General features: G+C 45.7%; 1 protein-coding gene across 7 annotated transcripts in view; it reads left to right on the forward strand.

Moving 5' to 3' along the window:
* Nucleotides 1-24,593, forward strand: part of PLXNA4 (plexin A4) — a 458,580-nt gene that overhangs the window by 6,508 nt on the left and 427,479 nt on the right. The window contains exons 2-4 of one of the 7 annotated variants that reach the window (XM_078343727.1): nt 2,604-2,663; nt 3,068-3,398; nt 4,170-4,393. The exons of 2 other annotated variants lie outside the window; for them this stretch is intronic. The gene's annotated coding sequence lies outside the window, so the exon portion shown is untranslated. Of the gene's footprint in view, nt 1-2,603; nt 2,664-3,067; nt 3,399-4,169; nt 4,394-5,119; nt 5,304-8,583; nt 8,647-24,593 lie in introns of all 7 variants that reach the window. 4 more of the 7 variants (XM_078343726.1, XM_078343725.1, XM_078343728.1 and 1 more) reach the window with 4 other exon arrangements.

Consider the following 24,593-nt stretch of genomic DNA (forward strand, 5'->3'; position numbering starts at 1 on the left):
TCGAAACAGCAAATTGGATTTTGGGGTGTTTTGTCACTCCAACACAAAACAGATCACTAGCTAAGAGGATAGAGTCTCCGCAGTCAATGCGCTGAACAGAGCCTCGCTGAATCAATTCCCAGGGTCTTACAGGGTAGAGTATTTTCATTACGAGATGCGAGGGGAGAAGCAGTTGAGGAAGAGGTCACTGGAAACGTGAAAGGAAAACATGGCAGTTCAGAGCTTTTCCTGGTCTTTGCTCAAGATCAGTTTCTTATCTGACGTACTCACTGAACTCTTCTCAAATGAGCACAGCTGGATTTCCCTTTTGGTAATGTGGACGCTCAAACTAGAAGGTGAACCAATCATTCCTTGGCTTTGGCCCAGAGGCCAAGAGGAAGAAGTCAGCAAGGCGTGGCTGGTGGATTGCTTCCGTTTGTTGTTGTGGCGGGGTTAGAGAGGGAGAGGAGATAGCAGCAGCATCAGGATGTGCAGACGAAGCAGCCTGCCTGGAATGTCAGCTAACGTTGCTACAGTCAGTTGGAGTTCATTTTCTTCCTCTCCATCTCAGACCTGCTTTCCTGAAAGTAATACTTAAAATAGAGCAGAGGTTCCCAAAGTATATGCTGCGGGGGAGAGACTAGGCATTACATACAAAAAAGTTTTTACAGTCAGACAAGTTTGCAGAACCCTGAGCGTAAAACAAAGCTAAAGACACTCCTTGCTGCAGGACTTCTCAGAGCCTTTAATATGCTCACACATGGATTGTGAAATCACAAAAGTAGATATATTGTGTAGCGGACCTGGAATCCACAGAGAAACACTGGACTAAGACATGCACTTTCCTATGTCTACTCTCAAATGTGAATAAAGGGGTGGCTTCTACAGTGAAAATTTCCACTGAGCTTTTGAATTACATAAACCAAGTACCGGATTCTGGTGATTGTGTAAGCAATAGGTTCTCAAGAAGAATTGTGTCGGGCAGGCAGAGAGTCCACCTCTGGCCTCAGCATTTGCTCAACCTTCTCCACAGCCTATCTTGCCCTTGTCTTTCCAAGGAAAGAGAGAGGTACTCAGGCTTGTGTCCATTTTCTTGGGTTCCTAGATGATTCCTGTATGTCCCTTTGCTTAGAAACCACTATTGTGGAAAAAGCTAGGCTTGAGATGTAGATAACACTGGCTAAAGGATCTTGGGAAAAGCATTTTATGTTTTAGTTTATTGTTTATAAAACGAGGAGGTTGGTTTTGGTCTAGATTGTGATTAAACATATTTTAATATGTATACAGTGAAAGTCTCCACTCCAGTGAGATTTTATTTGGAATTCTAATGCACAGAACAGATGCAAGCAGGACTGTTCTTGTGAAAGCTATGGAGAGCCTGGGCCTTGCCCCCTCTGCCTGTCTGTCCTTCACCCCAGTCACAGCCTGGGTTCCCTAGAGAGTAGAGCTCAAGGCAGAAGCTGTGACTTCCAACTTTATTGAGGGGTGGAGTCCCAGGAAGCAAGAGTGAAGCGAACAAGGAGAGGGAGGGAGGGAAGGAGAACAGACAGTGAGTTACCACGCTGGCCTCGGCTTCCCAGGGAAAAGCAGCTGGTGGTTCCGTCACTCAGGAGGTATCCAGGGAAGCCTGGTGTGAACACCATGTCTCAGAATAGTCTGTGGTGGGGAGGCAGCCAGCAGTTAATCCATGGGTCCTTCTGGTCTGCTGTAGCTCACTGGTCACAGGTCACCCCCTGAGGCATCAGCCGACTCCCCTCACTTTGGGGTTGGGACATCAGGTCAAGCTAGAGCCTCTGTGGGTCAGGCCCTAGGACTGGGGCTTCCTTCACTCTCCCTGTGGTAGGTATGCCAGGGTTACCCCTGCTGGAGCCCAGCCTTTGCCTCTGAAGGAAGAAAAGACAGTGAGAACTTTAGGACCAGAGGAATGGCAGAAAGCATCACTGGGGCCTCTTTGGTCCATTACATACTGATCCTGTCTTCCTCCCTAAATGCACTTGCCCCTAACCACTGATTGATGTGGGCAGCTCACAGACTTAGAAACGTGGTTCTGCGTTAGGGTGTCTGCCTGAGAGTTGTGGCTCCTAGAGGGTAGGGTCAGGCCCTGCTTCAAGCGGTCTCTTGTTTAATCAAGAACTCAATTCATGCTTTTAAAATAATGATAAAGAAGCTGCTGCCGGCAGTGGCAATGATACCAGTTGGAACAGGAAAATGACTGCAGCTCAGAATTGGGGTGGGGTGGGGTGATGTCAGGTGAGACTGAGCAGATCTGGGCAGATACATAAATTAGGAGTCTGGGATAGTGGCTTCCACGCAAGCAACATAAAGTTGTTCAGAACAGAGTCGATGGTGAGACGGGGCAGGGTACTCCAATTAGGAGCCCCAGAACTCATGACTCTATGTCAACACTAGTCGACTACACTGTGGGTTACCCAATTTAAACCCAAAATGGAAACTGCATTAAGAATGGGTGCCAGCCCAATTTCAGGAGGCTTTCCTAACATCTTGGGGCTTATTAAACAGCGGCGAGCCTTCCGCAGAGTGGTGTGTGACTATCTCAGGGACGGAGCGGCTGCTGGGGAGCAGGGAGAGGTCGTTATGACCCCTTCCACTCTCCTACTTTTCAGAAATAATGAAAGCATTGAAATATATTGCAACGGGGGACATTTCTGCATAAAATATTTCCTGTAAGTCATTGCCTCTAGCTAGTCCTGCCCCTCATCGACATTTTTTACTACTCTTCTGCTTTGAAGGCCCTTTAGGGTCAGGCTGGGCAGAGGACTGATGGTCAGGCTGTGCCTGTGACCTCTTTCCCAGCTCTCTGTCCATTAGCTACTGACCCTGTCTTCCTCCCTAAGTGCACTTGCCCCTAACTACTGATTGATGTGAGCAACTCACCCGACCTAGAGACGTGAGCCTGCATTAGGGTGTCTGCTTGAGAGTTGCAGCTCCCAGAAGGTAGGGTCAGCCCCTGCTTCAAGCAGTCTTTTGTCTAATCAAGAACTCAATGCATGCTTTTTAATAATAGTAAGAAGCTGCTAGGGAAGTGGCAATGATAACTATGGGAATTATGTGTTTCCTTATGTCTTAGGTTGAGAGGGACCGTTGCTTGCTTCTTGAATACCCAGTGCCCAACTCAGAGCCTATCTTACTGGAAGCAATTGATGAATATTTGCTGTAAAAATAGATGGAATAAATGGAACAGGACAAGGTGAAGAAGAATGACCTTAAAAATGTCAAGACTGGGGAAGTGTGAACCAGGCTACCATGGTGGGTTCCTGCTCTCCAGCAGCAACAGAGTAGGGATCACATCAAGTCGGGCTGGCTGGCCATTCCAGAGGATTCAGGTGAACCTGGATGAGTGCAGGCCGAACCCCTCAGTCACCCTCCAGCGTCTCCTGGGTCACAGTGGTCGGGGACAGGTAGGTGCAGTGGTCTTGCACATGGAAACACATGGAATTGAATTTTCTCTCTCTGGGTAAAACTCAAAATGGGTTAGGCACTGATAGATTGCGGGCGAAGACTAAACTGAATTTAGCAGAACGTTCCAAAGACTAGTCCGTAAAACCCTCCATGGAAAAAGCATTCTTTGGACAAATAAGTTTGCAGACACCCTCTCTTTTGTCCTCTTCTTGGAGGTGCACAAGAGTGAATTAAAGATGAGGAAGACCTGTTCTTGGGAAACCTATTTATTCTTAGCCCACTGCTTTTCAGGTTATTGGGCCATGGGGATCCCTTTGTGTGGGTGTTTTTAAGCCTATTGGTGTCTCCTGGAAAGAGGGTTTCATAGAAAGGCATTCTGGGAGATGGTGGCCTTCAACTGGAAGCTTTCAAGTTTCAGTTTAGTTCAGAGGTGAAAAAAGCAGAAGAATGAATTCACTGTACTGATAAAATAGGGATGTGTGACCCCAACTTTGAGAGGCACTGCCTGTCTCTTGTCCTTGTCATTTGCTTTGGAGACTCCCAGAAATGACTGCGAATTCTCACAAAACTTTAGTGACCGTGGCCAGGCGGTCTGCCTTCAGGTGTGTAATTCATAAAGAAACCATTTCAAGAAGTGTGAATACAGCTCTGACAGGCTTGTGGACCTGTTTTCCACAAGTGGCACTTTTTGGTTGCACATAACAGATCAAGATGGATGTTTGCAAAATGTGAGTAATGACATTCACCTTCTCCATTTTTTGTTTCCTCAGCCATACTGCTTGAATAAGAGGCTTCCATATAACTGACAAACGTAAATGTTCTTTATCAAATTAACAAAGGAAGCCTGAGTTATTAAGACACACCTCCCTAAACTTTGGATGGTTGAAACAAATTTTCTCTTCGGAAGAGAACACTTTGCCACCATTGGATAGTGACCAGAGTAAAGTCAGGCATTTCCCGTGGGAAGCATTTTCACTGCATTCATCTTACATAGGTAATGATGTGCGTATGTGTGTGTGTGTGTGCGTGTGTATGAGAGAGAGAGAGGGAGAGAGTGTGTGTGTGTGTGCGTGTGTATGAGAGAGAGAGAGACGGAGTGTGTGTGAGTGTGTGTGTTGGGGTAAAAGGGGGTAGCCCCTCAATGGTTTTTGGGTTTGAATCACTTGGGGATACTGTCTGGTAATCCACATGACCAAATATAGAGCCTCCCCATACTTGACGCAGGCACCATGCTCCTTTCCAGAGTGCATAACAGTTGCTAACACACACTAACAAAATTCCCCTGACGCCCATTCATAAAGCATTGCACTAGTGATTCTATCAGCATTAAACTGTTTGGTGACTGAGCTTAGAATTATAGGAATCGGAGAAATGAATTAGCAGTAAATCAAGTCCCAGCTGAGTTCGAACCCAACTGCAGTGAGTTTTAAATTAAAAATATCTTGCTACGGTGAAGCGGTTGTAAGTCGAGCGCTAGAGCTCTGTCGCTCTTGACTTTGGAGAGGCGTAAGGAAAACCCTGACAACAGCTTGTATTGATTCCCAGCCATGCTGGGAAATTGGCACTTCATTTCTTCTTCATAAACTGTTTCTTTCTTTCTTTCTTTTTTTTCAAAAAAGGAATCCTATGTGCAGGGATACAGCAGAGCTTTGGGAGGAAGATGGTGGGAGAGGGCTCAGGCCCACGGGGAGCTATTCATGGCATTCTCTTTGGTCCCCAGGAAGAGTCATGCAGAAGGGGCATCTGGGTCTGAGAGTGTCATGTGGTTTGTTTTCCTGCTCGGACCGTATTTGATTCTCCATCCTGGAGGATTCGCACAGAAAAACAACAAAGAGAACACTTCAAGGAAGCTGCAAGACTGTCGTGTTGCAGTGATAATTGTGGTGTAATAGGAGATCATTTATGTAAGTTATGGTGCCCTCTGAATGGAGCTTGTTGGAAATGTGGCTATGGCTTCTCCAGGCCTATTTTTGTTTCCTTCTGCAAAATAATCCTGAGGTTTTCATTTTCAGAGCAATTGAAGAAGTATTATGTGCTGGCCAGGGAATAGAGAGCCCGAGCTTCTAATCCTAGGTCTGCTGAATGTCTTTCAGTGAGTTCCCCCTCTGGGCTAGGCCTCAATTTCTCCTCTTTAAAGCCAGGAATAAGCCCTTGCTGTTTCCCACCTGCAGCCCAGGAGGTGAGGATGAATGTGGCCGTGCATATTGAAGGGCTGGGTGAGCATCAGAAGAAGGAGTCTATTTACACACAAGGTCAAAGAAAATCAAGACAAAGAGAATGAAAACTGAGCTCAGGCCTCTAGTCACACCTTTGCCGGCTCCGGTGGGTTTGCTGATATGGTGAGGCGGTGCAAGTGATAAAAGCCACTTGCAGAGGATCAGAAGGGAGAATGCAGTAGGGATGGCAGGAGACAGTGGCAGGGGACGGTCAGTGCAGGAGTCCAGAGGCCCCGATCCTGGTAGTAGTAGGTTCAGTTGGGGACTGCAGAAAAGGGTTTATAACATCCCTCAATGCCCACCTTTCACCGAGCTCCATACATGTATATTTGCATATTTTAGTAAGAGAGGTTGCTATAATGTTATGAAATATGTGATCAATTAATTGATCAATCAATCAGTCAATTCATTCAATATTTATTGAGTGCCTACTATGAGCTAGGCACTATGTGAGAGTTTGTGCAGAGATGAAAGATCTACTTCCACCATTAGGGAGCTCATGGCTTAGTATGGCCACAGCATATGTGGGAATAGGGAATTTACATGCAGTGTGGCAGGAAGTGAGATTGGGGCATGAAGGAGGGGCTCTGGGAATAGGTAGAGGGATACACATCCAGTTATGAAAAGCAGGACATGAAGAAGGCCTCCTGGAGAAGGAGGATGAGGAGCAAGAAGAGGGGGAGGAGGAGGAGGAGGATGAAGAGGAGGAAGAGGGGCATCCAATTGAGTTTTAGAGCATTGTTTGAAAGGATCCCTCAGGTTGAATTTGTGAGCTCATAAGCAGAGGTCCCACGTGGAGGAAGCAGCATGGAGAGGTGAGAGCACAGCCCTCAGGGTCTGCAGGAGATCCAGGCAGAGATGGGAAGTGGGGCAAGGGGCGACACGGCAGAGGCTGCACCAGGACCATTGTCAGTGTCTGACTAAGGGATTTATCCATCAGGCCTTGGGGAATATCCAAAGAAGAGAATCAATAAGACCAGATTTGTACTGTAGCAAGGTTCGGTGGAGGACAATTGGAAGGGAGGCTACGGCAGTAAATCAGAGCATCCTGGACCAGGGCTGATCAACGGTGATGGCAAAGGAGAGAAAGGGGCTGATCTGAGAAGTACATCATAGGAGTTGGCGTTGACAGATGGTGGAAATGGTGGTGAAGGTGGTGGGCAGCAAAGAACAGGGAGTGGGGCCGTCCTGCAGGTGTCCCATCTGGGCAGCTTGCCCAGAGGTAATGCCATTCGTGGAGCTGGAGAATTCTGGGCTGGGACAGGTTGTTGAGGGAGAGGTAGGGTAGGAGTGCTGCAGTCTTTTCTGGACAAGATGAATTGAGGCACATGTGGATTTGCAGGTGGAGGTGACCTGGAGGCCGGCGGATACAAGGCTCTTGTGTCTCTGGCAGCTTGATCTTCATGCTTACCTAATGCTGTTTACTTCTGGTCCCAGTTGTAGACTTAGAAGTTCCTTTTGGGATCTGGCAGAAACTTGACAAAGAAGCAAGAAGATCCACATAGAGATTCTTACATTTTTCACGTGGTTCGTGTTTTGATGTCAACATACTGCCTTGGACAGTGTACTTGAAATCGTTCTGAACGCATCCTGGGTATTCACCTTCCCTTAGGAGAGTCCCACTACTTTCCAGTGGAAAAAGACCGGTCCTGGGAGGTCCAGTAGCACTCAGAGTGCTATGGAGCATGCCTGGGCTCTGTTCTGCTTGTTCCCTTCCTCGGTGCGTGTCTCCAACTTCAGCGAGCACATGCTCAAGACAGTGTGGTCTAGGGAAATGAGCTCCACCGTGAACTAAGAGATTAATGATTAAAATACTGACCTTGCCCATTAGGAATAACATCTTGTTGGTCTAATCCTACATTCTGGGAGGTAGGACAATCAAGGCCTGCAGGTAGGACCTGGCTGCTAGATAGGGTTGGCTTGGTTCAGGAGCGCCAAGGAGTGTCAACGAAAAATTTTTATGATTGGAATGCCTTTAGGTGGGAACCTCCAGGTTCCACCCCCTGTTTCTTATATCTTTGCCTCACGCATCTGTGATGAAGGTATTTTTAAAATACCAGACACAGCTTAGGGCCTAGTAAACACTCAAGCAGTATCTGTTCTCTCTCTTTCCAATACGTGGGGGAAAAAATGAAAGGGTTAGCATACTAGTGACAGGTGCTTTGACTTCTACAGGGGAGCTTTATAACCTAGTGGTCTTCATTTGTTTCAGGAGGTGTAGACAGGGGCTCCTGTGTTCCATTACAGTGTTCATACCATAGAAACTGCAGAGAACAGGCCATTAGTTTGAACAGAGTGCTAGAGAGATATATTCACTTCCTTCAAGTCTACCAGATGCTTTCAAACCTCTGTGCTGCTGTGGAAGGTAGTGAGACTTGTGGGTGTGGAGAGGCCCTAGACAGTGCTGGGCTTCCGACTAGCCCCAGCATCCTTTAGACCACTTCTTCAAGACAGAGGGACCCAGGGAGTTCAGGCCCGAAGTGTCTTTAGCTGCAAAATTGCAGTACAACGTCAAGTGAAATGATGGATCCACTTCTCTGAATTGCTTCTGGGCATCTCAGAGCTGCTAATAAAATTGGCTTGTACTTTGGGCTGTCTTCTGGGGAGAAACGGGGAGCGGGGCAAGTGCTTTTGAGCTCTAACCTTTCAAAAACCCCACAGACATGGCAGGATTTCTGTTCATTCCTTCTCATGTCTCTTTTCCCAGCCCTTGTACATTTCATCAACTGCTCTCAGCATGTTATATATTTATGGAGCTGCACTTTTGGTCTCAGGGAATTCAGCAGTTTCTCCCAGCTTATCTGGTGGCACAGTGTTTCCTTACTAGGGGGCAGAGGGCAGGGCCTGGGACTCTAAGAAGAGAAGTAACCTAACCGCAGTGATCTGTGGTCGGGACTGGAATAGAGCAGTTGACGCCTCCTGGGGGTGTCCTCGTTACATCCCCTCACCATGCCCCTGTCCACTGCAGGTGAGGCCTTTGGGATTGGTGAGCTGAGCCCTCTCCAAGGCTGTCTCAGAGCTTGCAATGAAGGTAGGGAATCCCTACGCTTTTCCCTTTTCTTGTACCACCTTCGTATGTTTTAGTTTAGAGGCTACCTACTGACCTGGAGCCGTGACGTATTCTCAAAGGGGCTGCTGGTTTTATGCTTGGATGATTAGATCTAAGAGAGTAGGCAAAGGCAAAAGAGGCAGGGTACTGACCCTGTGCACGGCGTCAAATTGGACAAAGAATCTCGGCTGTCACTGGCCCCAGGCCGAGTGTTGGGGGCGGTGGGTGGAGAGTAAGCTTTGCTAAACCTAGGCCTAATTGCATGAAGTTCTATAGCTCATTTCACTCTCCTTCATTCCTTCTTCCATGACTCAATACTAGCAAGGCCAAAGCCTTCTTGGCAAATCCTTAAAAATAAACTAATTAAATAAGTTTTCTAAACTGTATTTATATTTCTGGCAATTATTTTTGAGTGAAATGGTATTTTATTTACATCTAGGATTCGCAGCAATGTAATGGAAGTTCTCTTGTTTTAATTTCATGATGCTCATTTTTGGAATGTTCAAGAGAGCTTTTATATAAAAGCTTGCAGAATATCACATGACCAAATATAGAAAATTCACTTTGAAAAAATGTCATTTCTCCAGCACATACTGTTCTGAAAGAATGGTATTTTCACCTCAAACTTATATTTGAAAACTTTAAAATATTGCTACGTATGGAACAGCATTTAACCAGGTAACAAATTTTACGAGTAGACTTAGCCACATACCAGGCCTTAGCCAAGTCGGGGCATTTTTATGTGAAGACAGTAGTATACATACAGACTTTCTGAAAATTCAGCCTGCCAAGAATTTCCTGGTAATAAATAATTTATTGGCTTATATTTTCAGTATTTACATCTCATATTCCCAGTTAATTGCAAGCTTCTTGAAAGCAGGCATTGTCTTAGACACATTGGCAGTTCCCTTTGGACTCAATGTGGTTGTGTTGCGTTGTTTGATTTTTCTCTCTCCCTCTCTCTCCCTTAAACTTGGTTTTCTGAGCTTGAAAAGAGACGTGTTTGAATGGTCTGACAGTAGAGGGCATTACACATCCTGAAACAACTGTGGATCTACAGGAAGTGGGAGGTAGCTCTCTGGGGAAGTCTGCAGGCAGTGATGTCCATGTCTTGGTGTTTTTTCTTCCATACGATTATCATTTTTCATCAGCTGTGGTAAACAGAGCACCTAACGAGTTGGGCTCTAGACCACAGACTTACTATAATACTTGGTAGGCAGAGAGGAGCTGCAGATAACATCCTTTCCAAAATGAAAACTCCGTTAAACTTGGCTGGCTTCCTGTTGTCTTTGGTCAAAAGGTCCTAAGGTTTTGCAAAGGTGAAAACTTTTTAAGGTAAACTAAAGGAAAATTCAAGGAAATAAAGAGATTTTTATTCAAGGGCACCAACAGTTGCTCCTTGGTACTTGATTGCCTATCTTTATGCCCCCTCCTTCCATTTCCTCCATCTTCTGTGAAGGATATCTTAAGTTGCAGGTTTTGATAAACTCTTCTCCCACCTCTTTTCTCTGAGCCAAACATCCTGGCTGTACTGGCAAGTTGGGAGCTTTTGCAGGGGATGGGAACAACTCAACTTCAGTAGCACGCGATGGAGGATTCGTTCTATTTTCACTGCTTTCTGCATTGATGGAGAGCTCATTACTGCTCATGGTGAAGGTAGGTCTGACTCCACATCTGATTTTGTGACTGATCACAGGTGCAAGTCACCATCTGCAGGAGGTGTAGATAGCAAAGCCCAATGTCAGAATTCATCCGTGTGGCAGGCTTGCTGGGCAGAGGCTCCATAAGATCTTGTGGCAGCCCCCAGCCCACTGCTGGTTCATAACCAGTGGGTCTCAAAGCTTCTCCCGCCCTCATTGTATGTGTGTTTTACACAAACTTCTGCCATCTGGTACTTTATCCATTAATATTTTTTGAAGCCTAAAATTTCAACTGATGTTTGTCACTTTCAGTTTCTTTTTGGGGGTCCAGTTTTGACCCCGCTTCAGGCGGCTAAGGTGTTTAAACTTTGTTCCATTCCCATCAATGGGTTGAGACTTATTCTAATATCAAATGACTTCTCTCACGTTATCTAATTTGACCTTCACAAGTCCTGGAACCTGTCAGTTGCAAATTTGATAAATGTGACTCTCAGTCTTCATTCAAATTACCGAGAAAAGTACAAAACAGTGCAGGACCAAGGATAGAACCCTTTGACATGGCATTTTCTGAAGAGCTTCCCTTTTGGGTTTGACAAATAACCATTGATTCACTTTCTTTAGGCTCCAGAAGCAGGGGAGCACCCAGGACCCAGGATAGTATTTGGAGGCAGACAGGCCTGGCACTGCCAACCCAACTTAACGCGAACTTGGCCATGCCTGACGGGCAGATTATGTGGGGACTCACTTCCAATGATTACAGGCAAGTGAGAGCTGTGGGCCTTCTCCTCTACAACCTTCCTTGCAAAAGCAAGTGGCGGACTCAATTCTACCCTACCTACCAATCTTTGTTAGTAACCAGGCACAGAAATAGCCATACAACCTGTTTTTGAATCTTAGTGTGGATTCTGCTCTCTGCCTTAACCAGTGTGTCAGGGAAAGGTTCCAAGGTTTGCTGATGTAGTGGGTTACCTCACACCTGCAGGTGGACAGCCAGAGGGCACAAGGGGCATGCAGCAGGCAGAGGCTCCCTCTCTGGCCCCAGGGTGTGGTAAAAATATCATCACTTTCTGCAAGTGTCAGAAAATGAGAAAGTTTGGGAAACACTGACTTAGTAACTCTGACCAGTTTATTTCAAGGAAGATTTATTTGAGGCAGATGTGGCAATGTGGTTGCAGGTTTCATCTTGCCTTCTAGTGGGACTAGAGGACGGCATCCTTTGAGAGATGAAAGAGACCTAGTAGGACCCCCTAGGCCAATGGGACTAGAGGACGGCATCCTTTGAGAGATGAAAGAGACCTAGTAGGACCCCTAGGCCAAGAATGGAGCCACAAAGGGCTCTAGGCTTGCCAGATTTTTGTACCCAAAGGGCAGAGATGTCTGGATGGCATTTCTAACCAATTATCCATCTTTGACACTGCTTAATTTCCCATTGATAAATTGTTTCCAACATCTCTAATGCTTTTTAACAAACAGCGTAGACTCTGATACGAGGCTTTCAAAGGCGAAGTCACCAGCCCTGGTTAGCTACAACACTTCAGATGTTGACTAACCATCCTTGGGTGGGGATTGGAACTCACATTATACCACCCTGTTTCAGCTGACGCATTTTAAAGTAATTTACAGACAGCCTCAAGCCTTGGCTACTCGGCTGTGTAGCATCAGCGGGTTACCTGTCTTCTCTGATGTTCAGTGTTCTTATCATTAAAAGAGTAAAACAAGAGACTACTCTAACAATTAAGTGACATAATACATGGGAAATAGCTTGCACACTGCTTGATCCATATTAAATGCTCAATAAATGAAAAGATAGTATTATTGAAAATTGTTGCCTGGTCTTCAGATTCATAAACCTCGTTATTCTGTTTCTTGCCATCCTGTGTTGGGTTTAAACACTTCAGTTTTCTTGGTTTATAAATAGGCACATCTGTTTCTAACACTGGGCTTCAACAAGCCCACTGCCTTGAGGTTCTATAAGCAAATGGGAAGGGAGGAAGAGCAGGTGGCTGGTCTCATTGCATTAATTCTAGCTCTCTGTCAGAGTATGACCTCTTAAAAAAGATTTAAAAATATTTGTAGGGATTCCTTTATTTTTGGAAGACTCAGAATTTTCCCGGAGTCTAGATTTAACAGCCACGTTTATGTATTCAATCTGTGCTCAGATTAGCCATCCACATGTAAACATACATTATTTTTATAGGGCCTGCAGCCGTGATATCTTAGATAATGTGTTTTTCTTGCCAGGCCTTGGTGATGGTTCCTTTTTTTTTCTTTCTTTCTTTCAGGTTTACCACCCAAGACTCTGAATTTGGTGTAGGGAGAGCAGATAGGACACTCTTGGCTCAGAGCGGTGGCTAACCATTAGTGAGTAATTATTGCCTGGAGCCTACCTGATAATTATGCCAAGCCTTGCAGGATGGGGCATCTGCTAATGTTTGCCTGCAACAAAGTCAGAAAGCGGAAGTGGTCCATTGGAGACCAGGGAGGTGTGTTTAGTGTACAGGGTATTTGCATACTTGGATGTGCTCACCTACCTCCAACGGGGGATGTTTATGAACACATCCCATCTCAGCTATCTTCAGTTCCAGGCCCTGGCTTCCTGGAAAGATAGCCTTAAACTGGAGAGTACGGGTCTCTGGGATTCGCCTGTGTGGTTTTCATCATGTACGGCCAGCCAGCCAATCAGAACCCTCTGCTCTGCGGCACGCTGGCTCAGAGCACGCTCGATTCTCCCAGGCACCTTAGCTTTGAAATCAGTGAAATCTCTGCATGAGGACGAACGATTAAGCTGGAAACATTGCATTATTCCCAGCAACACTCTGGCTGAGAGAGGAAAGAACCACCGGTTCACTGTGGAGAAAGGTGATTTGCCACTGTGGAGAGGGAGCAAAAGCTCGGAGAGTCTGGAAACGGAGTGTGTCAGTGTATTTTGAGGATGATGGGACCTCTGTGAGCAGAGAGTCCTGCTCTGGTCTTCTGGAGATGGTCTTTCCAATGCATAGTACACCATGGGGAGATTTGCCATTGCTTCTCTGTCCCCTAAAGGAAAAAGGGCACCTTATTGTCACACTGTCCCCCCAGGATCCTTGTCACTGCCATCCTCTACTCTTTCTCCCATCTACAGTGACCACAGGACCTGTGTTTACTAGAACAGTCTGTGGGCTGAGTAGGTGTCCTGATACTTTTGGTTTGAAAATAGTCACATCTCTGTCTCTGTCTCTATCTCTATCTCTGTTATCTCTATCTCTGTCTCTATCTCTATCTCTCTATCTCCAATTAAGAAGTAGTTGAATTTTGCCCCAAGTACTTGGATATCTCCTCTCTACCTTTCTTCTTCTTTCTTTAGAGAGGGGCTTTGGTGCTATACACTGTAGTGTGTATACCTGTGAGCTGGGAGCAGGTAAGAGCTGACATTTCGCTCATGTTTTATTGGTCAAGGCTTGCTGCATCTCCTTGCTCAGGAAGGGTTGCCCTTTTCTTCCCCCAAGATGCCTTCTGTTTACCAAGTTCTGGCCAGCCAGAGAGGAAGGACAGCACTCCCTAATTCTCAGTAAATAACCATGTAGGCCAGTGGGGACCCTGCTGTTTGCATCCTCTCCACTGTCTTCTGTTTAGCCTTGGGCCACAGAGAAACAGAGGTGATGGAGGAGGTACACTAAGGTGTAGTTTGAAGAAACAGAAGGCTTGATGCTTGACCCTCAAAGAGACCATGTTGCAATGGTGGACTTTCAGCATGTCAGTGGAGGGAGTAAGATGTGGACTGGGAACTCTCAAACCACACAGGAAGGTCCTATGAGTCTCCACTGCTCTAGGTGCCTGTGCTTCAGATTGAGCTCAGGGACAGCTATCTCTGGCCCCTCTTTTGCATTTAATTTTCACTACTCTGTCAGGAAGCTCTCCCCATGGGCTGATGACCCATCACCACCTGACTTTTCCGATGAGTCTGGGGAGGTCTGGGGGGCCTGGAGATCCTTCTGAGAGTGTTATGAGCCTCCTGGGGCAAAATACCATTTGCAGAAATGTGGGAAATAGCCTAGGGGCTGCTGAGAGCTGCTGCCTCCTGCCATGTCCCCACACTTCCTTTATGTGTGTCCTCCCTGTCATTCCAGGAAATGCTGACCTCAGGGTGAGCAGGTTGCAGGCTACGACTGGGGCTGGCAGAAACATATCTCAGGACGCATCTGCGAGGCTTCTAGATCATCCAGGTGGGGATGTCATGCCAGAGCTAGGCATCCAGGGCAGCAGGCTTTCTGCCTGTGAGGTCCATCCAGAGAGACTGGCTTCTCCAGCAACCAGAATTAGGAGGAGCTTCAGGTTCATGGCATGGGAACACATTACACCCGAGAATCCTGAGCCAAGCATTCTAACTGCCAATGAACCAAACCCTGCCTCCTGGCAGAATCACCCCTAACAGGGATTATCATGGGCAGTACTGGCCCCCAGATGAGTTTTTTCCTGAGTTTCTTTTATCCTAACATACCTTCTACTTCAACTAGTATCGCTGAGCTGGCTTTGGGGTGAGGGTCGCAGGCACCTAATTGATTTTATACAGAGGACATTTCTCCTGGTATTAATCTTCAAGGAAATAAAGCCCATTTTTCTTCTGTCCAGTGTTTTGTGGTCCAAAGAGGGTGTGTCTCCAGATGAAGGAAATGGAGTACCAATGCTAACTTGAGATCCAGTGAGCAGGGACTGAGGTAATCAGATACCATTTCAGCTGGAAACCTCACACATGCAGAAGGATTCTTTCTTCTCACCTTCCAGAGTCTTCTAGCTATGAGGTGTGCTACAGGAAATTGGGAGCTGATGCAGGAGTGGGCTGCCCCATTCCCACCCCCAGGGCTGCCTGTACAGTCCAGACCCTTCACTTCCCAGTGCCCAGCACCTTGACGCAAAGGTACTTACAGCTCCTGCTTGTGAACCAGAATTTTTGAAGTGGGGGTAAGAGTAACAGAGAGCCCCAAACAAGCAACTCCCACTGTGGCTTCTTTTTTAGACCAAGTGTTTGCTGAGGACAAAATCGACTCTCCTTCTTTCTCAGTATTTTAAATCAAGATCTAGGAGTCAGGGCTCTAGCACTGAGGTTCCGGGTAATTTTGCCAGCTGTGATCCTGGACACCATCTCTGAATGGCTTTTCCTGCCCCAATTAATGTCTTCCTTGCTCATCACATTGTCTCTCACTGGGAGCTTTCCTGTCAAAGGAAGGAGGTGGAGCAAGCACTTAGCTTTCCATCTACTGTCAACTTTGTGCTTCGGCTGCATGTGTGGCATTGATTTTACATGTCCCTCCTCAACAAACCTGCTAATAAGATCCTTTTCCCTCCTCTCCTTCCCGCCACCTCCTTCATCCTGGCCCAGACTCCTGGTCAGACCTTGATTACATGTCTCATTGATTCCATTCAGCTATTTATTAATACACTAATTAGTATGTTCATTTAAAGGAGAGTGACACTGCTTTTTAAAAATAAATGTACAGAGGTGTAGGTTAATGGAAATCTCTGTTTATTTAACATCTATGTCTGGTGTGAAGAGGATTAGTTTTGGATGTTAAAAGGACACAGGGGTTTTTCCAGGGCTTAAATCACGTTAGCTGACAGTCACACTCTGTGAAATGTGACACCTAGAATCATATTTCATTTTCCTTTGGTGATCATAGACACTCCAATATTAGGGTTAGAAAAACTAGAGGGCAATTGAGAGGGTACAGGGCTGGTGGTATAAAGTCTTTGGTAGACAGCTTTGATTGTGTATGGGGACTGGCTGGCCCTTGCAGCCATCAGTGAGGTATACTTACTACTCTAGCTGTAGGATCCAACTTGAATGTTGTAATGAAAGTTTCTGAATGGAAAAGCATTGCTTTTCTATTACAGTCTTGTTCCTTTTGTTCTTGAGTTGCTTACTATTAATCATGGTTGGTTAATTCTGTAACAAACCACCTGAGTCATGAGTTAGTATGTGGGGGGATTTTGTTCTATGCAGTCATTCAGGAACCCAGGTTCCTTCCATGTTGTGGCCCCACTGTCCTGTTGAGGGCTTCTCAGTTTCCCGCTGGCTCTTCTGTATCTGCTCAAGAGAGAAGGGAAGAGAAAATTTGTGAAGGAAGCTGCTGAGTGCTCAGGGGACCTGGGTGTGCACCTAAGCTCTCTGTCTCCAAGTTTGGCAGTGCTGGGACTGCACTTTGAGTGTGGGGAATTGTCAGGAGGCTGCTGCTGTGGTCCAGGGGAGAATTGATGAGGACTGGGCTTGAGGTACTAAATGGAAGGGAAGGGAGAGGCCCAGAAGTGTGTTTTGGTGAGAATTAGATGAGGCAGCTGAGGGGCATGGAGGGCCAAGTGGATGGTTGTACTCTACAAAGAGAGAAGGAACAGATGTGAAAGAACCAATGGGACCTTTTGAGGAGCCATGTTTGAAGTGTCTGTGGGACAGCATGGAGATGTACTGGGTGTGTGAGTGGCCAGGAGGTCAGGGGGCGTTGGGGATTGAGGTCTGCACTAAAAATTGGATGAGGGGCTATAGGTACAGATGTGGTCATTGCAGCCCAGTGGGCTGGGTGATTGCAGCACTGGGCCAAGGTGGACTAGTAGGGTCCTCAGTAGCAGAGGAGCTAGACTCTTCCTTTCCTTTTCCCAGTAAGTCTCTCAGACAGAAGCCCTGAGGGTGGGGAAGATGGGGGAGGTTAATTGCATATAGCAGACCTCAGTGCCTTGCAAATACAAAATAAAGTCATATTTTGGTTAAAACTCAAATTAAGTTGATTTTTTAAATTAGCTGAGCTGCACTCGGATCCTCTTTAAGTGTCTACTAATTGCCTCCTGCAGCTGATGAAATGGTGACCCCTCCCTCTCATTGCTGTTCTTCCTGTTAATCCAAGCCTGGGAGAGGTTCTTCCCCAGATCCCTTCCTGCACAAAGAGATCAGGCTGTATATTTAAATACAACTTTTTTTTGATGGGTCAAGGGTTAAAAAGGAAACACAGAGAGTAACTCACATTTCTTTAAAAGGTGGCCACTGTAGGCACATCCAGGCTTAAACATGTTGTCACTTTGGGTGCCTCCTGCCCCACTCCTGGGCATCCTGATCCCTAGAGGAAGGGCAGTCTCACCACCGTGCTGTGGGGTTGGGGGTACTCTGAGTTGCAATGAAAACCCACATTCCAGTCCTCATTGTCTTCCTAGGGAATGTTCATTTCCTTCAGGTTAACCTTACCCTTGGGTAGCAGGTAGGGTATTGCCCTAGTCTTAAGGTACCCACAGAGCAACTGTAGCAGAACAGGGTTCCAATATGGTATATCCCCCAAAGTCTGGGTTGGCGGTCCAAACTGCAACTGGATCCTGGGCTCAGCGCAGGTGAGGATCTCACCTACCTGTGCTGTCTTCTTCTACCTACAACTCTACTTCTCTCTACCTAATGTTCAAACTGGTTTGAACTATAACTCATCTGCCCTTCCACAAAAATAAGCTGAGCATTCTAAAGTCATTTTACCAAAAAAAAAAAAAAAAAAAATCGTAGCCCCCATGCTCCTCCCCAAACAAACAAAGAAACAAACAATCCACCCCGCAAAAGGGAATATTATAGATGTAGCAGTAACTCAACCTAAAGAGCAATTGACATGACTGCCGAGGAATCCTCCCTGTATTTGATGTACTTTGCCATTTTCCAGAACACCAAGGAGGGTAGTGACTCAGGTAAATGACTCTCCCAGAACCAAGGAAATCTGCCCCCAGGAAGATTTTAGGGTCCACTCACTTTTAAGGTTATTCCTGCCTCTATGGTTCCAGCTTTCAGAAATCTTGGGAGGGCCCAAATGTATCAGAGTCACTGGGGTTGGGACCCAGGATTTTTTAAAGTTCCTCAGGTGATTCTCATGAGTAGCCAAGTTTGGAATCATTTTCAGCGTCTGAACTAAGTGGTCCAGTTTCTACCAAGACATCTCAAAGAGTGTGAGTAGTCAATACATATTTTGCACGTGGAAATTAGGTTCCCTGGGATTCCCGTTTTCCTAGGTGGGATGATGAGAGGGGTGTTACCAGAAGAGAATCCCCATCCAGACCCCAACAGAGGGTTCTTGGACCTCACACAAGAAAGAATTCAGGGCGAGTCCATAGAGTAAAGTGAAAGCAAGTTTATTAAGAAAGTAAAGGAATAAAAGAATGGCTACTCCATAGGCCAAGAAGCCGGATGAGCTGTGTGACTGAGTATATTTACAGTTATTTCCAGATTATATGCTAAACAAGGGGTGGATTATTCATGAGATTTCTGGAAAAGGGGCAGAGGTTTCCTGGAAATCAGGGTTCCTCCCTCTTTTAGACCATATAGGGAAACTTGTGGATGTTGCCATGGCATATATAAACTGTCATGGTGCTGGTGTGAGTGTCTGTTACCATGATAATGTATTATAATTAGCATATAAGGAGCAGTGGGGATGACCAGAGGTCACTTTCATCACCATGTTGGTTTTGGTGGGCTTCTTCACTGCATCCTCTTTTATCAGCAAGGTCTTTATGACCTGTATCTTGTGCCAACCCTTATCTCATCCTGTGACTAAGAATGCCTAACCTTCTGGGAATGTAGCCCAGTAGGATTCAGCCTCATTTTACCCATCCGCTATTCAAGATGGAGTTGCTGTGGTTCAAACGCCTCTGACAGGGGTGCATCTTACTGTGCAAACTAAGAAAGAACAGATTAAGATTTAAAAGCTACATTGGGTATTTATCGGAATGTTTAGGAGAATCCTTGGTCTTGGTCTAGGGTGAGAACGTGCCCAACTTTGGGTCAGAGCACCTTTCTCTGGGCCTGGGCCTAGGAGCAGAGAACTCAGGCTGCCTGGCAGCCTCCCTCATGGTTGTCGGTGTTGTCCACTTCCACGTCCCACTGCTGGGCTCTCTCCACCAGGCAGAGCCCCCTCATTCATACAATGTGGTGGGACATTTTTAAAAAAAGCAAGTAAATAAGAACCTTACTTGTACTTGAAATTGCCCTAGGCGCATCTGCTTATCATAAAAATTCCCTCTCAGTCATCTTGCCATTAGAATTAGACTCTACTCGGAACTACTTTTGCTTTAGGATTTGATTTGATTTGCGACGCGGGCCAGGCGAGTCTAGAACTCCGCTTCCAGCTGAGACAACTAAGTGCTGTTCAACAACCAAGACTCTCCAAACCTCTTACAAACCCCACCGGATTTGGGATGTGGCATTCCTAGAAACTCTTTTGAGGCTTTCCAAAGCCAGGCTTTGTCTCTCTCCACTCTCTCCCCACTTGCAGCCCTGGAGTGAAGCCACCAATTCAAAGGGCTCTGTGTGGCTGGGTGTTTTCTTCGGTTTCACGTTTTGTTCGACAGCATTAGATCTGCTCGCTTTCAGACTCCCCAGGGCCTGTGTGTGCGTCACTGAAGGCTTTCTGCCCTAATTTGGTCATAGTGGTCTTGGGATCTGTAGCTGTGGCTACAAAGAGAGGTGTTCTCTGCTTTCTTGCCATCCCCAGGGCTCTTTTGCAAACTGCTGCATGAAGCTGAAATACAGAGCCATTCAAAGAATAAAAATTTAGGCCACCAACAAACTCTGTTGTTGCCTTCACAACCCTGATTTGATTCTCCCGGTGGGTATATTTGTGGGGTCCTCATGGCTTTGACCGCCTCCCTGTCTTCTCTGTGGTTCTGGTTTCCCTGGCTGTGGGAACGTCTGTCCTTTGATTCTTCTGCACAGTAGGCAAGAGTCAGAATCCCTGGTATAGTTCTGCACCCCACCAGGAGATCCCAGGAGGAGTCCCAGACAGTTCCCAGCCTCTCCTTTTGACTCCTACTACCTACTGGGTCCTTACCCATGGCTGCATGCACTCGGGAGCGCCCTAGCAAAGAAATGGATACAACCACATTGGCATGGAGGGGCTGCTTGTTAAGTGACATTCAAAGACCTAGAAACTTAAGCAGAGATGTAGATGTGGGAAGGTTTAAGAAAGCAACATACACTAGGCTTCAAGGTAAAGGCTCTGGAATCAGATTTAAGTTCAATTCACATGCCACCACTTTGTAGTTTGGGCAAGTTACTTAAGACTCCCTGAGACAATGACTTTAAATGTAAAATGGGGGTGATGGTGCCTTCCCTACAGGTTATGTGAGATGACATGTGTGAAGTGGTCAGCACCAGCACTGGGCCCAGAGCAAGCATCACTGAGGAGCACAGCATGCTGTATCTTCCTTTTGAAACGATTTTTCACTTTAAATTCTCTCTGTGAGCTGGAATCAGGGAAAATATCACCATGGAGCTAGCTCGCTGTAATTCAGTTTACTATTTCAAGAGAGGAAGTATTTAAAACGTAGATATATTTTTCAGGCCACTTGTAACAGATTAGCATCCTTTTGGGCTCCCTTTCCTGGAATAGTGAAACCAGATGGGCCAGTTTGGCGTTTGACTTGCATATTTTCATTTTGTGAATCTCATGGGTTGGACCCATGGTTTCCAAGCCTTGCTTGTCCTCAGATTCACCTGAGGAACTTTTGAAAGTTAAAGGTTCCCTACCCTCATTCCAGACTGGTGTAATCAGAATCGACAAGGGTGTTGAGAGCAGCAGTGGGGATGGAGAACCTTCTCAAAAGAGGCTTAAGGTGGATCTGATAATCAATCAGTTTCGGAAGCCCAAAACGAGATCACTGTTCACCAATGGGGCATTTGTTTCAATCATTTCTGTTAATGCTGTTTCTTCTCCCCTCTGCTCTCCAGTGTATTAGTAAAAAACCTTAGCACTCAAGGGATTACCAGCACCTGCCCCCTTCTGTTCTTGAGTCTCCGTAAGTGTCTGGTCATGAATTAACTGGTACTGGCCACTTGGATATATGAGGTTCTGGAGATATGCTTACAAATGGCTTTCACCAGAGTTCTCCTTTCTTTGGATTTAAAAAATTTGACTGGTGCGTTGGGAATTTCAGTCTCTCAGTTCTTACATCCCAACAGGATAGCATATTGAACCCACTGAGACTGTCAAGTGGAAGGGAAGATCTAGGCCACATGAAAGGGATCCCTAATACTTGCCCCTTCTTAGATGCTGCATTTTTTGTAGTCCTGCGAGCATCTATTCCTGCATTTCCACATCCTACCTTTTTTTCTGCAGTGCTACCATGGTTTTTCATTCTGAAGATTAGTTTGGGGAGGAGGTGAGCTTCTATTCCTGAAGCTCTAGCTAGAGGCAAAGATCCCAAGTTCTTGGCTGGTGGCCAGAACATCACAGAGGGGAACGAGACATAGGTTAGGCTAGTCAAATGCACCTATCTGAGAACCATCTGGGGTTGGGGTTATAGCCAGTACCCTGTTAGACTCATTAGCTGACTGCCCACTCAGCTTTAGTCAGTTTTTGGGGTTGGCCGGTAACTGCTGGTCCCCTTGTTAGCCTTGAATGTGCAAAGTTGTCTTTTCAGTCAGCAGGAATACACCCAGCCGCCTCCTGCAGGGTCCGGGCCCACGGGTGCCTGATGACTGTGGCGGATGGTGTCAGCCGATCAGTCAAACCTCTCCCTACTCTGGCAACACTGAGTTCTTCTTGGCCTCCTTTACCTTATTACACTTCTTAACACCTTAGTTTCAAATTATCTTTCTCCTCACTTTTTGTTTTCTTTCCCACAAAAAGCAAAGGAAAGTCATCCACTCACTGTTTTGCTTTCTTCTGGAATAAAGTCATTTGGAGAGAAAAAGTGAGCACATTTATAGGGAGGATTCTCCTTGGGGCAGTGTCATGAAAGAAAAACCTTGGGTCAACCCATTGCCCTGCTCTTGGGTGGCAAATGTATGAGAATTATTTGACAAGAAAGGGATGCCTGGCTTGTTTTTTCTCATCCCAGCTCTCTCAGTTTAACAATTCAACAAGCATTTATAGTGTGTCTTTTATGAGCCGGCTATTGTGCCAGGTGCTGGGGGTACAGTGTGAGTGGCAAACATGGTCCTACCTACAGGGAGCTGAGAGCCTATTCCTGGGACATTTTTGTTCAGCCTCATTGTGCTTTAGTAGGTTTTCCAGGCCTCTACCCACACCTACATCCTGACTTCCACTGGGGTAAATTAAAGCTGTCCACAGGAGCGTGTGAAGTAACTGCAGGAGGTAGGGTCCTTTTGAAAGAATTAGTAGGAGCTTTCTTGGGGAAGACAAGAGGAGCCCAGAGGACACTGGGGGAGGGGTGGTCATCCTCTTAAATTCCAGGTCTGAAGTGGGAGAGGAGTCCTGGGATAGAATAGGGAGAAAAAAATACATTTGCTTTTGCAGACGTTATTGATTTGGTATAGACAATAAGAAAGGCAAAAGCAAACGTGTTGTGTGGTGAGCTTTGCCTGGTGTGGCTGTACTAGTCCCTTCTGTTGTTGCACAGGTTCAGTTCAATGTCAGGCTCAGTCCTTTATTTATGAAATTATATAGCCCTTCCCCAAGTCACATTTTACTTTTATTTCATCTCTAAGGTCTTTACAATGAAAGTGAAAGTTTATTTTTATTTTTTCACAGGTACCTACTTTTGATATTCATTCATATACATGTAAGGGAGGAAGGGGAAAAATATCTGTAGTACATGACAGACATCTAGGCCAAGAAAGGCATAATTATTATTTAAAGGTTTGTATTTCCACTGCATTCAGACCCTTCCTAAAAACCTGGGAAGTTAATGCTAATGGGTACCTTTTCATCACTCTGTAGAACCAATGGTGAGAATCCTGGAAGCCCACATGGATCACCTGTCACACAGTGACAGGGTATGCCCCTCACCCTCTGCACACTTTAGTCTATTTCTCTGTGCCTCTTCTTTTCTCTGGAACTTCCTGGCTTGTATTCCAATACTCCAGGACCTCTGATACTAACAAGTGGCTCTGGGAGCTTTCTCCTTCCTCAAAATAAGAATTGTGCTGTCAGCCAGCTTCACTTAGAGAATCTCTAATGTCACAAAATGGGCTGCCCTCTGACTCCAAGAGTTTATCCCACCTGCCTGAGTATAGTGATACCATATCTAGATGTATTCCAGGGGTAGATTCTCTATTTTTATATGAAATCATCTCTCCTCTGGGAGGTTTTTGGGTTGGAGAGTGGCCACTGTCACTCACTTCAAACAGATCTTTTCTTTGCACTGTCCTTTTGCATGTCTAAAAGGAGGATGGATGGGTTGTGTGGCTTAGACCTCATTCATAATCTCTTTCCCTCGGCTGAGCTACCCATGTTCAAACCCTCACTATCATCTTTGATTCTTCTTACTCTTTCAATCCCACTCTCAGTTAATTGGCAAATCGTATCATTTTACTTTTCTCTCATTGTCCTTCATCTGGTTTTCTTTCCATATTCTGACTTCTGTTTCTGTCCTCTAGTTGGTGTGCCTCACTCATGCAATAACCCTGGACTTCCCATCTGTTCCTGTCTTTCTAGCCTTGCCGCCACCCCAGCCCTCGCTCAGATAGGTTTCCTCCTTCTCTGAAAGTTTGATAAAGGGGTCAAATCTCCTTCCTGATTTTGGTCTCATCCCCTCTAATCAGTTTGGCACATAAGTGCCCAATTCATCTTCCTCAAGTACAGTTCCCAAGTAGAACTCCTTTGCTTGAGAATCTTCAATGGTTCCCCCATAGCTTATTGAAGATTCTTCCTTTTTAGCCTAGCATTCAAGTTTATCAGTGTTTTGAAATTGGCCTATTGTTTGGGTTTATCTTTTATGTCCTCCCTGGAACATTGAACAAAGTAAATTCAATGTTCCAGTCAAATCATGTACCACTTGGGAGATTTTTGCTTCTGGTAAAAGCAGAACAACTAATTCAGACTGACCTTCCTACTGATAAAAATTCAGAAAGTGGAGAAGATATTTTCAAAATCATGCTTGAAGACACATAGAAGCTAGTAAGGTGGTAAATATTGAGAGGGCCAAAGTTTGGAAGAAGTTGGAAATCAAGAGATTAACTAATCAGAGGGATTAGGCTTTGTGGCTTCTAAAGAGGCATCAGAGGGTCTAAGCATTGCATTCGACAGCATCAGGGCATTAGGAGACACAGGCTGGAGTCCAGGACCTATCAAGCATGGGAACATTTTGGGTTGGAACTACAAATAAATCAGCTTTTGCAAGTCATGAATTCAGGCTTCAAATTCCTTGAGTAGCTAAGAAAAATGACAGCTTCTGAAATGGGATTAATGTTACGCTATGTTGCAAGTCAGTTACCTGGTAGAAGCAAACAATACTATCTGGAGGAAGATACATTATCCTAGTCATCACATTATTTCTACAAAGAAATCTTTGAATACAATGTCCAGCATGTAATCAAAAATAAGCTGGCACATGAGGAAA

Source organism: Callithrix jacchus, chromosome 11 (assembly GCF_049354715.1).
Source record: "Callithrix jacchus isolate 240 chromosome 11, calJac240_pri, whole genome shotgun sequence".
Lineage (NCBI taxonomy): Eukaryota > Metazoa > Chordata > Mammalia > Primates > Cebidae > Callithrix > Callithrix jacchus.